Source organism: Rhinoraja longicauda, chromosome 33 (genome assembly GCF_053455715.1).
Source record: "Rhinoraja longicauda isolate Sanriku21f chromosome 33, sRhiLon1.1, whole genome shotgun sequence".
Classification (NCBI taxonomy): Eukaryota; Metazoa; Chordata; class Chondrichthyes; order Rajiformes; family Arhynchobatidae; genus Rhinoraja; species Rhinoraja longicauda.
In genome coordinates this window covers 6,765,659-6,783,718 of record NC_135985.1, presented here as the reverse complement: position 1 = coordinate 6,783,718, position 18,060 = coordinate 6,765,659, and the positions used below count along the sequence as shown (strand labels likewise).

The window sequence follows — 18,060 nt, the reverse complement described above, 5'->3', positions numbered from 1 at the left end:
GTGTGTGTGTGTGTGTGTGTGTGTGTGTGTGTGTGTGTGTGTGTGTGTGTGTGTGTGTGTGTGTGTGTGTGTGTGTGTGTGTGTGTGAGAGTTCTAATATTAGTACACATATATGTATATATGAGCAAGAGTTTTATATCCGGTCTTAAATTTCAGGAAAATGAAATTACAATGATAGCAATAATGGGATGACAAAATACAATTAGCCAAAAAACATCAATAGGAAACAGATGAAAAGAATTTAAGACAGGTCAGTGCAGCAGCGAGCTCACTATTATCTGTTTAATCAAGGTCCACTTAGCATTAAGATGGATACATTACAGCAGTTATATCATTAAGCCATTATCTTAGCATAAGCGTTAAACAGCATTAGTTTCCAGCAGTTATTTGCAATATATCTTTGGCAACAATGAAACAATCACTATTAAGGGGAACCATTACAAGCCAAGCTATTGTCGAGCTTCAAATGTTCATCAGCAATTTTATCAATTAATAACTTAGATTCTGATTATCGATTGTGTTAATTCAGCGGAATCCTGGTCAATGCGATAAATTAGGCTGGCCGAATAGATGGTCGGACGGACATTTATATAATGCTGTCAATGGGATATCATGGAAATATTGGATTCCTAAATTAATTCGCTTATGTGAAGACATTACCGCGGATTGGTTTATTTTGGACCTGCCTGTTTAAGGAATAGAGCTTCATTTCCAAAATTTGAATAAGTTTAACTGCTACCAACCAGATGGAGGTTAAATTAGACAAAAAATATATAGAGTATGGGAAATTGTGTGACATTGGATTGGAAGAAAACGTTAATATAAACCCATTTTATAGACACAAAAAGCTGGAGTAACCCAGCGGGACAGGCAGCATCTCTGGAGAGAAGGGATGGGTGACGTTTCGGGTCGAGACCCTTCTTCAGACTATAAACCCATGTTTTTCACGGACCGTACTTTAAATAAAGCTCCTTTGTGTGTGTTTATGTGGATATTAATGGCCCGGAATCATTTGGTCAGTGTTTGTGTATTTGTTGGGGCCGGGTAGGGAGGGGAAAATCACACACATTTGAAATTTAAAAAAAATGTAGAGGCCGGCATCAGCTAATCTAACAAAACGTTGAAAGGACTGTTATGGGTAAATTTGGCAGCATCTTGATCAGGCGTCTTCTCGTCCTTCTTTTACGGTGCCTGGAGTGGTCAGTTGCTGATGGTCTGTCTTGATTGAAAAGGGACGTGTCAAAGGTGGCGCTTCAAGACTCCAAAAGCCAACAGCTGCTGCTTCAGCAGATTAACGGGAGACCTTTTTTTTGTACTTTCGCCTGTTGAGCTTCTTGGAACCTACTTGGCCATAAGAAAACACACATCTGTCAGTCCAGAAACCACACGAAATACCCGTTGGATATTGGAGGAAAAGAAAGCATGATATTGCAAAAGGGCAAATCAAACAACGCAGATGTATCTTGACATCTGCCACTTGTCCACAATAAACATGCTCTAAAAAAAAATAAACTTTGATAAATGCAACTTGCAATTTTGCTACGTGTTGACATTTTTTCTCTCTCTCGATTAACGATCTCTCAATAAACAAAATTGAATAAGAACGAGTGACGGGAAATAGGAGCAACTAAAGTTAGCGGGGAGATAATTAGCAACAATGGCAAATCTATAAAAGTTTTGAAGCTACCGATTCACACCGTATTTCAAACGTGTGTGTTATTCTCTTGAAAGCACAATATTCTCTTGAAAGGAAAAATAAACTTATGTCCTTTGTTTCAAGACTCGTCAGTCTACAAACACACACAGCCCTGCTGCCCGATGCGAATATATTTTGATTTTCAGTTAATTGGGAAAAAGAATGCATTTTGAAATCACGCAGGGATCTTGAAATCGTCCATTGTTGTTACCACGTCGTTCAGAAACCCCATAGTAGATTTGTGATCGCGCTGGAAGTGATATCTTCATAACGCTAACATTCATTGACTTTATTTAGATTTACACAGTTCAGCCTCTAAACTTCATTATACCGACGGCGTTGCCAGTAGTTTTAATGAACACTCGGCCACGCTCGCCTCGTACCCAAACATAGGACGGTGCTCAGTGGAAAACTGCATCTGCCCATATTCTCATACTGGTCGATATTTCCATTCACACTCACATCTCTGCGGCTTGTAAAGGGAAAATTAGACTTTTGTTGGGACTCACTCAACCAAATCTTATTCGTGTTAGAACGCGAGTTTGTCGCATATGTTTTGTGACTGAATTAAAATGTAAAAATGGTCGTGAGCTGATGACAATTCCGGGCACTAAAAACAGCGCGGCTGTAGAATAGGATTAGAACAAAAAGCACGTGGCCATTAATTTGGCGGCGATTAATTGGAATAAATACCCATGTTATTAACGTGAAATGAAACATAGCCGTGGGTTGAGAGACACGACGTTCTCAATTCTGAGTGAAATTTGATTTAAATCAATGTTACACTAACAGCATCTGCAGTTCCTTCATACACACTTACACAACCAGCAATGATGAGACCCCTCTCTGTTGTACCAGATTACATTGTAAAAATATAACAAATATCTGCCGTTTTAATATGGTGAAAATTGAAATACACTTTGTGCTGGAACTTTCAAAATATTTTGTATTCAATTTTAAATTGCGATGTTATTCCATCTTTAATCAATTTCGTAAAACTGATCTGTAAAGGTTGATATGAGATTTATTAAACTTCTGAATTAAATTTTCTTTTAGATTATGTTTTTTTTCCTCACAAATAGCCAGTGTTCAACCTTCATTTCCGTGTTGAGTTCTGTTTCACACCAAAAAAAACCATATAAAAACCTGTTGACAAAAATCATGGTCAGAATGACGAAGTAGAATTGACATGTTTTAATTACCCCGAGAGGCGGGATGGCGTTGGCGATACGATAGTGAGGGAGGAATACGAGTGAACACATACTTTCGTGTATTATTGTCACAGTTTGGTCATTGAGTTATGAAACGTTCTACTATTGTACCAACAATGAAGGAGATAGATTACAAACAAATAGAGGGCAGCACGAAAAGGCATAATTATTCGCATTCCACTTGTAAGTATTACATAATAAGTATTAGCCCACAAGTATTAGCAGAACACATGGTGCAATTGTCCAGGTACCTAAGGCCCAGTAATGGTTCCCAAACGCCACTGATTCAAGCTTCATCTCCACTGAAGTTATAGCGCGTACATTATCTCCCCTTATTTCGCATTTTATGAACTATTTGCTAAGCAAGCGAGTTGTTCCCATTAAATATTTACACCCTAATGTCTCTTCGTGTTTCAAATTATTAATTAGGCGCCTTTGGTCATTTTAAGTTGAAATGGAGAGTCTGCGAGGGTTTTAAATATGATTTCAAATTATTACAGCCTTCCATAATGCGAAAATTATCCCGTGTCTTGCATGTCAGAGATTAACAGCTTCGAGGATCAATAATGTGAAATTCGCGAACTGGAAGCCTACAAATGACAGCGTTATTGATAGCAGGCATGCAAATTACTTCGTACTGTAAAAAATAAATAAGAATGTAAAGCCACAATCAACCGGATTAAAACTGGCAAATCGCTGTGTCTCTGTTGCAATAACACTGGAAACTGTTAGAATAACGACACATTCAACGAGAATTACAAGCGAAAACTCTGAGCAAAACCTTTGCAAAATGGTTCCATTCTCTTTGTAATTTTAGAACTTATTTTAATTTTAACATCGACCTAGAATTGTTATTTCGGTTGTGGCACACTTAAACAATCAGGTGTATGTTCATTTTACGTTACTAAAATACATATCTGACATTAATCCAAGATTAGCCACAAAAAGATGGAGTCATAATCTAATATTATTCTTTCCTGCTATTTTCACATTACACAGTAAAACCAAACGTGATTATTGCCAGCTGAATATATCGACACTTACCATATTATTAAAAATCATCAATAAAGTTTATTTTCAACCAACATTTTGTACTTTCACTTTGTGCCGCTAAACTCATCTCGCTTTCGTTCATTTTTTATTTTGGAAATAAATTGTTGATAACACACTTTATAGATTCAGGCAACGTCAATGTCCTTTAAAAAAACAGAGAAAAGAAGATTAATTACGCTCTTTGTATTTAGCGAATATTTATTTGTAAATAACACAGCAACCGGCAATATCCACGTTGGACCAAAGACTGTTTCCTAAAATTACATGGTGGCGTTCTCCATAATCGAAAACTATTTTCAATTCAATGCAACTTTTGATTTGTGTTGTGATCGCCTAAGTTTTTAACGTTTAAATTGTGAAACCACAGCGCTCGATGTCTCGAAAGAAGCTCGAATGTATGGAAAAGGGTAAACGTAGGGAGCGACGTTGCAGATAATTTCCAAAATATTTCGGCAGGATCTTTAATCAATTGTGGTGAAAGTGCAAAAAGTATTTTTACGGGCGTTGTTTTAAACGAACGATGCAATGGAAAGGTGTTTATCATTTTCAGAAAACTACTCGATTTAATCTAAAAACAAGATATTCAGTTAAGCAGCGCGATGTTTAAATCAACTAGAGTTATTAAAGTGTGGAATTTACATAACAACAATCTCCGAACTTCGTCTTTCCCCTGATTTTGATGTTCCGCAGTAAAACTGAGCTGGAGAATATAAATTACTGTTGATGAATGTATGTGATACGCCAGCGTTGGCTGAATGAGTCAAACTTTGTGAGAGTAAAACGGTTATTCTGTTTTTACTGCGTTTGGTGTGCAGGTCCACATTCACCGGGATTATCCAGTGTGTGTGTAATGTAATGCTTTTAAATGACCTTCCTCCCTTAGCAATGGGTGAATTCGGGGCTGGCTGCGTGCTGATACAGGTGGAAAACGTGTTACTGGATAACTATAGTTTACTTGAAAAAATGCAAAACAATAAATACTTGTTTGGCTACCAACTGCCGAAGCGTTTTACGGACTGCGAGAAATTCCTTGACTGGAATAATAACCGTTGAAGGTTTTAAAGGTTGCAAAATACATACTTTTGCAGAAACTGAAAGGAAACGATATAAGTAATAGTGACGGGGAAACTATTTAAATAATCGTGAAAAGAAAAATTATATATAAACGTTCAGGTAACTAGGCATCCGTGTAGGAAGGGCTGAGAGGGATTTGCATCAAAGGCAAATGGTACCAGGTCAGCTTTAAACGCTGGTCCGCATGTACAAATTGGGCCGAAGGGCCTGTTTCCCGCGCTGTGTGACTCCATGACTTATTGGAACTATACACGCCTGTCCCCCCTTTCCTACTGTACTTTCAATGGTCTTGCTCAGGAGAAAACATTGAGGAGGAAAGTGACACACGTTGCAGGAGTAGCACCTGCTAATTCTTGAACAAAACCCTCTAAATATCAAATGCCCATCCTGGATGGTAGGGGAGAATGATTCACCCCTCAGTATTTCACGTTTCTGTAATTAATACCACCCGTGGAATATGTTGTGCAAATCCATTTCAGGGTCCAAACACGAAGTGGCGGAGAAACTCAACTGGTCGGGCGGCATCTATGGAGTGAATGGACAGGCGGTCGGGAGGGACCCTTCTTCTGACTCAGTACATTTCAAGGGGAGTGAGGTTGTATGTCCTTTCACCCGATGGATTTGTCGACCCGAGCACAATGTAACAGATCACACCTCCATAAAATCAGTTGAGTCATTTAACGCCGCATAAAAAAACCAATACATGGAAAAGAAGCGATCAAATATGTAATGCAAAATAAGTACTAATTCACCATTCCAAAACTACGGTCGAATTAGTCTATAAAGGGGGCAGAAGTCTACTAGCTAGCTGGGTGTGAAATCGAGAGGAAATTTGCCTTGAAAACTTTTGTTCCCGGCAACTCTCCAGATGTGACATTTTGTTTCCTATTGTTGAGTTCCAGAATTAAAAACAAATTCTACAGTCTTATACTAGTTCTCAGAACAGACCCGGCTAATTAATTCGGGGCCGCGTTGGCGTTGATCGAGGAGGGGCAGCGTTAGTTTACAAACACGGTTATAATAAGTCAACAAACAGCACGAACAAGTCCTCATCTTAAATGGCAAAACGGAAACACCCTGTAATATCCAACACGAGGACTCAACTACACTCGCAGTTAAGCAATTGTCAATGTTTAAGATGCACAACGAGAGAGGGACCCGGGCATTGTTCAATTAAATAAACCCAGGAAAGAGTTCTTTAACTTGAAACATCGAACATAACACAGATGAATGAATGACGAGTGGATTTAAAAGCATGGGTCGCCGCGCTGTTACCCCAATTAGCCCACCTACACCACCTCCCATTAAAAAAACACGGAGGTCGGTAAGTCAATGGGCATTATCCCGTGGCAATTAGAGGGCCTACTAACAACAGCGGCAACTGAAGGGTTAAGATCGTAGAAGAGCGTTAACTCGCATCCAATTCAGAAGCAGGAGCACATGGTTCTTTCATAAGCCAAGCCCTCGTAAGTTTATGTTAAATTGGCCCATGCAAAGTACGTTTGTGTGTGTTCATTTCAACGGCCTTGTTGTAAACATAAACACAACATGGCTGTTACTGCGGCCGGCCTATTGGTGAGTTATTATTGTACTACTTTATCAAGGCTCCTCTGTGAAACTCCGTGCGCGCTTAAAACAGGATAGCATTTCAAGGAGCCTCAATCAATTTGCAATTATCAACTCGAGCCCCTTTGCGGGTTTACCGCGCCGATGTAGTGAAGAATGTGCTGCGAGACAAAATCGAAAACACGACTCAATCAATAAATGGGACTGAGGCAGTTCAGCGTCTCACGCTGTTGCTCACAGCCATTCAATTATATTTTAAATGCTTTATTCACCACTAACTTACTGGGTATTCATTTTATCTATTTGTGCAGTGTAATTTGTATCGTAATAAACCACATTTCCATTAAAGTGGCTTCGTTATCATTGTTTGTTTTTAAAATATCATATCTCCTCTCATTTGTTGCTTGGCTACTTCATCGTTGAGTACTTTTCTCCCAGCCAATGCAGGGGTGTCCCATTTCACCCGCACCAGCCATGGACATGAGGAGAGGTCTAGCTTATGGGCAGTCGCCGCCCATTGTCAACTTGGGTAACAGAACTCGGAATAAAACCATCGACTGATGGACAACGAGCAAACAGGAGAGCAGAGTGATTATTTTGCTACTTAATCTGAAGCATGCATTTGAATCGAGACGAGTTGTGTATCCAATCGGCGGTATGTTTGGTACAGGATAACAACCAGTTGTGAACAAAATCGCACGCCTATCACATCCACTAGTCACTTATTAATTAGGAGATTGTGAAATTTGGAATCATCGAAACTTGCCACCGGTGATACTGTTATCTTTAACACTGCAATGTTGAACAGGGGCCTGCTCCGCATTTTAACCCACAATTTTTACTCTATAACTATACGATATATACACCGATACGTTCAAAGAAAACGACTATAACACACTCCAAAGGGGAATACAGCAAAATGACTGAGACTCGTGCCTGAAAAACTGTTGAACATTGCAGGTTACAAAATGTTTAGTTCATAAACGATTACAACACACATCGCCAGTGTGAAACACCAACACTGTTGAGAACTAAAACACAGCATCACCGGTTATTGGATAAGGAACAAATAGGTTATCATAAGCACCATTGAAACGCTTGTTTAAAACGATCATATGCTGGATGCATTTGTTACACTTTCTGTAACCCCAAAACGTTGGTGACGAAATCTTTATGTACTCTGTTTCAATAACAAATATATCTTAAAAATAAAAAAAAGAAACACACTCCGTTTATATTTCCTGGTTTATATATGACTTCTGAGCCACAGCAAAATACACTTTGAAATTATAACACGGAAGATCCACACCGGGATACCTATTGCATCTGATTGTGGATTCACTCGCACACTTTCCCAACACTATATTTTAATATCCATCAGCTAAGAAACGAGGGCAGGCAGCAACCAGGCGCTTTGAATACCGTGCATGCCATTTCAGGATGTGGTAACAGTGTGAGTGAAGTTATCGCTCTGTGTGTTCCATATGCCTGACTAACAGTGTTTAGTTTTGCACCAGACAAGTGTACATAATAGACACAAAAAAGCTGGAGTAACTCAGCGCGCCAGAAGAAGGGTCTCGACCAGAAACGTCACCTATTCCTTCTCTCCAGAGATGCTGCCTGATCCGTTGAGTTACTCCAGCGTTTTGTGAATAAAAACCTTCGATTTGTACCAGCATCTGCAGTTATCTTCTTATAAGACTCTGTCTGGCTTGTTCAACCCCTTCAGTTGGTTTTCTCATCTCGGTTGAAAGAAACATAGCCCAAAATGTGTACATTAATATATATATATAATAATATATATATATATATATATATATTTATTTTTTTAAATGTACACATTTTGGGCTATGTTTCAAAATGCCCCGCATAGCGTACAGCGCCCGTAAAGTCTTGTTCATGTTTCCCAATCGTTTAATTACAATAATTTAATTAAAGCGAATGTACTTCAACCCTTCAGTTGGTTTTCTCATCTCGGTTCAAAGAAACATAGCCCAAAATGTGTACATTAATATATATATATAATAATATATATATATATATATATATATTTATTTTTTTAAATGTACACATTTTGGGCTATGTTTCTTTGAACCGAGATGAGAAAACCAACTGAAGGGTTGAAGTACATTCGCTTTAATTAAATTATTGTAATTAAACGATTGGGAAACATGAACAAGACTTTACGGGCGCTGTACGCTATGCGGGGCAGTCAAATGGTCCCAGGCATCTTGCACCCACTACACTGTGATGTGTAACACGCATCTTGCACCCACTACACTGTGATCTGTGTGCGGGACATATCTGAAGTAGATATGAAATATTATAAGCTGCCATCTGGCACGTCACTTCCTGTTTTTAAACCATTCAAAAAAAGTTTGCAAGTTTGCCTGTTTCTGCACTTCTTGCAAGCTGGGAGCAGAGCCCATGAATGATATCTCCTGATATCATATTGCTTAATCCTTGGCGTACCGGCGCCGTCAACGATCGCCCACTTCCCCACTGATTCTCCCTCCCTCAGTTATACCCCCCCCCTCCCCTCCCATTCCCCAGTTCATACTTTATCTCTGACTCATACACAAATATGGTTTAGTATTGTAGTTGGCAGCTTGCATTAAAACAATTCCAAACGTCGCCCATCCCCCTTTGCTATCACCGTTGCTTTACAATCCCATCCTTACTCAGACCATATCAAATGTTCTCAGTTTCTCTTCTCTCTCTCCCCTCTCTGTTTCCCCTCTCCCCTTCTCTCTTTCCCCTCTATTTTTCCCCTCTCCCTCTCCCCTCTCCCCTCTCCCTCTCCCTCTCCCCTCTCCCTCTCCCCTCTCTCTTCCCCCTCTCTTTCTCCCCTCTCCCCCTCTCTCTCTCCTCTCTCCCCCTCTCTCTTTCCTCTCTCCCCCTCTCTCTCCCCTCTCCCCCTTCTCTCTCCCCCTCTCCCCTCTCTCTCTCTCTCCCCCCCCCTCTCTCTCTCTCCCCCCCCCTCTCTCTCCCCCTCTCTCCCCCCTTTCTCTCTCCCCCCCCCCCCCATCCAGCCCGGATGTTGACTTCTATGTACAAGCGTTGAAATGTTCCGTTCTTTCGCCCTAACACCGGCGCGATGCAGCAATACTCTCTGTCTCTCTCAGCGCCCACGACACACACACCCCGGCCCGGCCCGGCCCAGCCCAGCCAGAGAGAGGGGCGGTCGCCCCCGTTTGTAAACGCGGCGGGGTGCCACACACACAAGTGGGAACCCAGCCATGGCTAATGCCAATCCCCCCCCCCCCCCACTACCTCTTGAATTCCTGCAATGCTGACTTGACATATACTTACCCAAATCCACGCTAAAATGAAATTTGCAGCCGTTTCGCGGCATGTTGCACTTTAAAAAACCCCTCCAGCAATGGTCAAATATCGGACTGGTCCCAAGGAAAATAGGTCTGAATCATTTCATTGGGAAGCTCAGTTTCAAGGCCCTTCTTTTGGTCGTAGAAGGGGGTTGGAATGGGAGTGGGGGTGGAAGTGGTGGGAGGGGGGTGGGCTGGAAGGTGGAAGGGAGTGGAGGGTTCGGGTGCGGGATGGTTGCTAAAAAATAAACTTTCTCAGCTTGTCCAGGAGTCGCCTGTTCGATGACCGCGGCCAGCTCATCACAACACCTCTCCGGCCAGTCCTCTGCACTTTGAGGGGAAGACCAGGCGTCCCCTCGCCCTCTCTCTCCCCACCTCCCGCCGACCCATCCTATCTCTCGCCCTTCTGGCTTTCGAAACCATCGCCGAAAAAACAAAAATAATCATGAAAAGAAAACAAAATTAAGAAAGAAAACTCCGAGTCCAGCCTTAATCCTCGGCCGCGGGGCGGAGAGCCTGTTTAGGGGGCAAGTATATCCTCGCAATGCCTCTTGCATTCGAATAGCTCTGGTCTGTTATGTACCTCGGTGCCTATGAAAAGGAATCAGTATGCAAATTGTTTCAGTTACAATCGAAAGGTTCGATCTGTTAGAGTTCACTAACGGAAGCTGATGTCAGCTGTTCCCGGATTAGCCGAGAAATATCCACCCAGTCAAATAGGCTTTTAAATTCCTTGTTAATTAAAAAAACCCACACACACACACAATTTGCAACACGTCTCTGCCCCCACCCCCCTGGAAGCCGGATTACCCCTTCCAGGCAATTATCATTCTGCAGGTGTTTATGTGGTGGGTTGCAATGAGGGTGAGGTGCAGTGGAACAAGGGCTTGCATTTTCTACAGGGCGATTTTGAACGCCAGCTCCTTTTTTTCAGAATCCCTGCAACGCTGACCGATCAATATATGCAGTCAATGAATACAATGGGGTGAGGAATATCGTTGCTGCGGTTGCTGGCTTATCCTGCACGCCTTAGCGGCTGTACCTGGCCCAAACGTTGCACCACCTCAAACCTGGACAGATACGGCTCAGATAGCCGTAGCCTGCAGCCCGTACCTTCTGCCATAGGCTAAATTTGGCCCCTGTTGACCCTCCCCCCCATGACCAGAAATTAAATAAAGATCCAAATGCAATATCGGCGGGCGTGCGGGTTGTTGTCAGAGGCGAGGCGCTCAGGCGAGAACCCATGGTCTCAAACAGGAAGGGCGATTTGAATTATCCTTAATTCAAATTCTCTCTCATCCCCCCCCCCCCCCCCCCCCCCCACCTCCCCCCACCTCCAATCTCATTTTAGTGATATGGATGGATGTGTAAATCTGGTGTTTGGGGCAAGAGAACAACGATGGACCCGGCCAACACAATGTTTATTATCAAAAGGGACCATTCATTGATTATATTTTAATTTTAAAAGATGCTTCTGAGCAGAATCTCTTGTTCATTAACATCGGACCTGCGTTTCCCAATCGCTCCTGTTACTGCAGTCTTGTAAATTATCCATCCGACGGGGCAAACGCATCCCCAAGCACCAAGGCATTTCTAAACAGAAAGTTTTCGATTCAAAAAAGCATATGATGCAGAAAGAGGAAAAAAAAACCCCATTGTGCATTTTAGCAAAAGCTCTCCATTCACACCTCTTTTGAAATAACACATTACTTCACAATTGAATTATTGAAACACATATATTTTTTAAAAAGGCAATGTCTTTTTACAAATTTTTACAATGTGCAGTTGTCACATTTTTTTTTAATTTCGTGTTTTTATTGAAGGGTTGCACTGATCAAATTCTGGAATTTACACTTAGCATCTTGCATTTTTACATTTTGCATTTACATTTTACATTTTTATTGGACTGGTCTAACGACAGCGTCGTTCCCTTCCTCCCGACTGGTTGGAGCACACGCAACAAAAGCTTTGCACTGTACCTCGCTACACGTGGCGATGAACTAAACTGGAAACTGTGACTGCGTTTACCATCCATTCATGCGTTTACAGTTTGAGGGAAATCTCAGTGTTTCTCTGTGGAACCCGCCCCAGTCACTCGGACGCCTCATGTGCTTGCACTGCCCTTGCCCAAGAGCAGGGGGCACGGGTTTAACCTCTTTATTGACAAGTGACTTATTCACGCAGGGAAACACGGAGCCGGCATACGGCCGAGCACGCGTCTCCCTTTTTGCTAAGCTAATCGCTTGCGACGAAGCACCACATCTTAGTAGCCTTTACAATCAATTCTTCTATCAGCAACAACGCAGTTTAAATACGTTTGAAGCCAAACAGCTACGTGTGAGACGAGGGCGATTTGCTTTGATGATTTGTTGCCGTTATAGGTGACTTGCCTTGCCTTTTTCGCGGCCGGCACGTTGACTTGGTTCAGTTGCAGCTTATGATTTAGGCCCACCATCTGTCACTCAATTAACGTTTCGGGGCAGCTGATCTTCAACCAGCGACCCCAGGACAAACCCTAAAGCTGGCGGAGAAAGGCGACTAAAGTTCAAATGTTAAACGCCTGGCACTTCGCCGAGGCTGGGCAGGTCAGAATATTTGCCTATGTAAAGCTCGCATCGAGTCCCCCGGGAACACGATCCAAACCCATTGTAATACTTTGTTCTCGCACATCACACACACACTTTCGGCAAACGACAGATTACAGGATACGAGTCTTTCTTTTAATGCCACGTTTAAAGATAAATTAACTGTGATGTAAGATTGCAGCAACATATTTTCATCCGAACATTTAAATTACATGGAGCTAATTCTTCTAAACGGAGATACGAGAATCACGTCAAGAGTGTTTTATTGTCACATATCCTGAAACGGGACGATTAAATCCTACTGTGTGGGAAGGAACTGCAGATGCTGATGTAAACAGAAGATAGACACAAAAAAAAAACTGGAGTAACTCAGCGGGTCAGGCAGCATCTCTGGAGAAAAGGAATAGGTGACGATTCGGGTCGAAACCTTTCTTCAGACTGACCCGCTGAATTACTCCAGCTTTTTGTGTCTATCTTCGATGAAATTCTTATTTGCAGTAGCACAACACATAGGTAAACACCTATTCCTTTCCCCCAGAGATGTTGCCCGACCCACTGAGTTACTCCAGCTTTGTGTGTCTATCTTCGATGTAAACATAGTACTCTGTAAACGTTACAAAGCAACAAAAAAGTTCAGTATAGTATATGAAAACCCCCCCAATAATAGTACAAAGACAGATACAACGCCCCCAAGTCTATGTAGTTCAGAGCGTAGTTGGAGGTTGCAGTGTTTAATGGTTGGGAAAATCGAAAGACTGAATCGTTTCAAATTAATTAAACCGATTTGAAAGTGTTTCAGCTGATTTGCCAACGGAAAAAAAGTCACAATCGGAACCCACATGTTAACATCCCCAGATGTAACGCGTGAAATCAAGCAACATTAAACTATAAACAAAAGATAGACACAAAATGCTGGAGTGACTCAGCGGGTCAGGCAGCATCTCTGGAGAGAAGAAAACGGTAAACGTTTCGTGTCGAGCCCCTTCTTCAGACGAGAGTCAGAGGAAATGGAAACGAGAGATACTGAAGGTGATGTACAGTGAGAGAGAACAAATGAATGTAATATATGCAACGATGGTAAAGGAAACAGGCCATTGTTAGCTGTTTGCTGGGTGAGAACGGGAACCTAGTGCGACTTGGGTGGGGGAGGGATGGAGAGAGAGGAAGTTAGAGCAATCAATATTCATACCGCTGGGGTGTAAGCTGCCCAAGTGAAATATCAGATGCTGTTCCTCCAATTTGCGAGTAGCCTCACTCTGACAATGGGGGAGGCCTTGGACAGAGTCAGTGTAGGAATGGGAAGGGGAATTAAAGTGTTTGGCAACCGGACAAATATAAACAGTGTGGAGGATTCCCACAAACTTTGCATTGTGCATGTGTCGTCATTATAAGGCGATGTTGTGTGTTCTGTTAGTTAAACAATCTCTCTTGGTCTCAGACGCTGCAGAAACACAAGTCCAACGAGTTAGTTGAAGCTTTTACTCAAAACACCAAAAATAAATTGAGCTTTCGCCATGATAACGGAGCAGCCATAAATATTTAACCGGCGACCTCATTGGGTCAGGCATAAATGAACTACTTTGAAATAAAACACGCGTGGGGAGGAACTGCGGATGTCGGTTTAAACCGAAGATACACACAAAATGCTGGAGTAATTCAGTGGGACAGGCAACATCTCCGGAGAGAAGGAATGGGTGACGTTTCGGGTCGAGACCCTTCTGCAGACTGAGAGTCAGGGGAAAGGAAAACGAGAGGTACAGATGGCGAAATAGAGAGATGTAGAACAAATGTACAATGGCCCGAAACGTCACCCATTCCTTTTCTCAGGATCGCTGTCTGACCCGCTGAGTTGCTCCAAAATGTGTCGATCTTCGGTTTAAACCCCAATCCTACAAGTCAACACATGTAATCCACAACCTGACTCGATCTGCATCGCCCTGCTTTGAAAATCGGCCATTTTTGCCTACTCCTTCTCTCTAGAGATGCTGCCTGTCCCGCTGAGTTACTCCAGCTTTTTGTGTCTACGGTTTAAATCGGCATCTGCAGTTCCTTCCTACACTTTTCCCCCCCAAATTTGTTTGAGCAACATACCCAAATTTTGAGTGTAAAATAAATCGCCCTCGGTGGAAGGCGGATTAAGATTGCATTGTTTTCGAGAAAACCCATTCAGTTTCGACATCCCATTCATTCATTCATCACGAATTTCTAGCCTTCCAGCCATCATTTACTATCTGCATCCAACGTAGTGAACATCTCCTTAATTACATGCGATCAAAGCTCTTTCCGCGAGTCCGGAGCCGCAGTTATTAATATTCTAAAATACAGCTGGCCTTCGGAAATTCGTCGGATATTATTCAATTTAATAGCTTCTGAAGATATTGAAAAATCAGCAGAAATTACGCCAGGTCACGTGGAAGGTCTCACTAGTTCCACTGTCACAAAATCCATCCTGATTCAATATCCCCTCACATCCAATTCTCGGGATTGTTAGAATGATAATCCTGTTTCGTTTTAAGCGCCTTTGCATTTAAATCTCGACAGCTTCACAATCCACTGGAGAAAGTAAAATGAAGTTGATAGCGGAGCATAACTGGAGTCAGAGCTGACGGCATCTGATTACCCATTACTCGAGAATGAATCCTGATCTTATTGACTTTGGTTCACACCACACAAACGATTGCACTTAGATCCAATTTTATTGGAATAAAACAGTTCTTAATAACCACGGGGAAAAAAAGCAAATTCACGGTTGTCTGATCTCAATTCCCCATTATTAATATGTAATTAAACAGTTTCTAACTTTTGCGAAGTAAGCGTTTAATAAATAGAAACATAGAAAATAGGTGCAGGAGGAGGCCATTCGGCCCTTCGAGCCAGCACCGCCATTCATTGTGATCATGGCTGATCATCCACAATCAATAACCCAATGCTTGCCTTCTCCCCATATCCCTTGATCCCACTAGCCCCTAGAGCTCTATCTAACTCTGATTTCAGTGGCCCCTAGAGCTCTATCTAACTCTGATTCCACTCGCCCCTAGAGCTCTATCTAACTCTGAATCCACTAGCCCCTAGAGCTCTATCTAACTCTGATTCCACTAGCCCCTAGAGCTCTATCTGACTCGAGCTAATCTAGCACTTACGCTGGAAACAGTGCATCTCATCATATGTGCGGCCTTGTAAGATAATTCACTCCATGATAGCGCAATGAGACAAAGGCTGCAAGATCTGACTTTAATTTTCATCGTCTCTCTTTCCACTCCTACTCGAATAAGTACACGGTCCTTCGCAGCTCCAAAGACAAGATCATTTCACAGTTAGTTATTGAGCTGATACGAACTTTCATCACTCCGGTTGAATAATACTATGAATGTTTAATTCAAAGTCACTTAGTTTGAATTATCTGATAATGCATTTTAACGCACTGCGTTGGGGCCTTCCTGCGTTATTTATACTGCTTCATTCAAGTTACTGAATAATTCACTTTTTAGGGCACCGGGAGTTTAGAGTTATCAGGAGTAGACTATATTTCAAATTGCAGTCATTTGGATTATAACGCCCCACCACATAAAGCAAAGCAGATGGTGAGAACTAACAATACGTCCAGCTCTCCATTACTGGTGCAGCTTGAACAGTATTGTAACTCATTCATGGAAATAACAGTTTTCTCTGAAACCTCTTACCAGTTTCTTAACCATTCTTAACTTTTTTTTCCAGATTTGGACAGTATTTATTGAGCAGACTGTATCAACATTGCCCAAGAAATGAACGAATTCATGGTCCAAGATAGACACAAAATGCTGGAATAACTCAGCGGGACAGGCAGCATCTTTGGAGAGAAGGAATGGGTGACGTTTCTGGTCGAGACCCTTCTTCAGACTGAAACGTCACCCATTCCTCCTCTCCAGAGATGCTGCCTGTCCCGCTGAGTTACGCCAGCATTTTGTGTCCATCATCCGGTTTAAACCAGCATCTGCAGTTCCTTCCAGGGCCTTTTCGAAAAATGTTCAAGGGACACAAAGAAACTGCTGACATTGGAATCCTGAGCAAAACACGAAGTGCCAGAGGAACTCAGTGGGCCGGGCAGCATCTGTGGAGGGAATTGACAGATGACATTTTGGGTTGGGACCTTCGTTCACACTAATTGTAGGGTGTGTGTGTGGGGGGGGGGGGGGGGGGGGCAGGGGGGAGGTTGGGAAAGGGGGGAATGCTAGGGTAGAGGTGGGGCGGGACAAAACCTGGCAAGTGATAGGTGGATACTGGTGAGCGGGTAGAAACAAAGAATGGCAGATACTGGTTTATACTAAAGATAGCCACAAAGTGCTGGAGTAACTCAGTGGGTTAGGCAGCAGCTCTGGAGAACATGGATAGGTGATGTTTCTGGTCGGGATCCTTTTCAGAGGTCAGGGAGGTTCCATTGGCAGATGGATGGAGTAGGTGAAAGGGAGTCAAAAAGGTGTTAAACCACAGAGTTGAGTTGAGTTCAGTTTATTGTACTGTGAAAAGCTTTTGTTGCATGCTAACCAGTCAATGGAAAGACGATACATGATTACAATTGAGCCATTCACTGTGTACAGATACATGATAAGTTGACCAGGGATGGGTGTGCAGTCACACATTGACCAGACTAGGAACAGCAGATATCCCCAACTGATTGAATTAGTAAACCAGTTGGGTTTTTACAACAATCCTAAAGTACGTGTTCTTTAGTCATGACTGAAGGTTATTATCTACTTACAATTTTTAGGTTATTAACTGTTTAATTTATAAAAATGATTTAAAATGAAAGACTTAACAATTTAAAAATTACATGTAACGCTGGGATTTGAAATCACATCTCTTGACTGTTGATTCCAGGTCAGGTCATTGGAATTGCCGTATTATTGTCCAGTTTACCGAGTCGCAATGAAAACTCTTGTTTGCGTGCTATCCCATTGAATCAAATCATACAATACATGAGTGTAATCAAGCCACACACAAATACAACAGGTATTTCATAGAGAAAAATGCCAGTGCATAATGTCGTTTTACAGCATTGTAGCATTCCAGTTACAGAGGAAAAAGTGCAATATCTGCAATGGGGTAGGTTGGATTACTAGTGAGGTAATTTAACTGCTGCCTTGGTACCTACGTGGGTTTTCTCCTGGTGCTCCTGTTTCCTCCCACACTCCAACGACGTACAGTTTTGTAGGTTAATTGACTTTGGTAAAATTGTAAATTGTCCCTTGTATGTGTGTAGGATAGTGTTAGTGTGCGGGGATCGCTGGTCGGCGCGGACTCGGTGGACCAAAAGGCCTATTTCAATGCTGTATCTCTAAACTAAACTAAAAGTACCATTACCCAGTAGGGTTGAGATAATGTTCTGTTGATATTAATGTAAGACCAAGAGACATGAGTTATAAAGCTGGAGATAGACACACACTGCTGGAGTAACTCAGCAGGTCAAGCAGCATCTATGGAGGAAAGGAATCAGTGATGTTTTGGATCAAGACCCTTCTTCATACTGGTTATATAACTTCAGACATACACATATATTAGAAAGCAGGCCCGGG

At 42.2% G+C, this 18,060-nt stretch overlaps 1 long non-coding RNA gene across 2 annotated transcripts; it reads right to left on the bottom strand.

Moving 5' to 3' along the window:
- Positions 1 to 144: 144 nt before the first annotated feature.
- On the bottom strand, positions 145 to 10,564 carry LOC144609029 (uncharacterized). 2 transcript variants are annotated; one of them, XR_013549267.1, is made up of 3 exons: positions 9,913 to 10,564; positions 3,952 to 4,103; positions 145 to 1,341 (listed from the first exon to the last, which is right to left on the bottom strand). It is a non-coding gene; the product is annotated as an uncharacterized LOC144609029 (long non-coding RNA). The 2 variants fall into 2 exon arrangements; XR_013549268.1 differs by lacking the exon at positions 9,913 to 10,564 and adding an exon at positions 6,884 to 7,233.
- Positions 10,565 to 18,060: the final 7,496 nt, after the last annotated feature.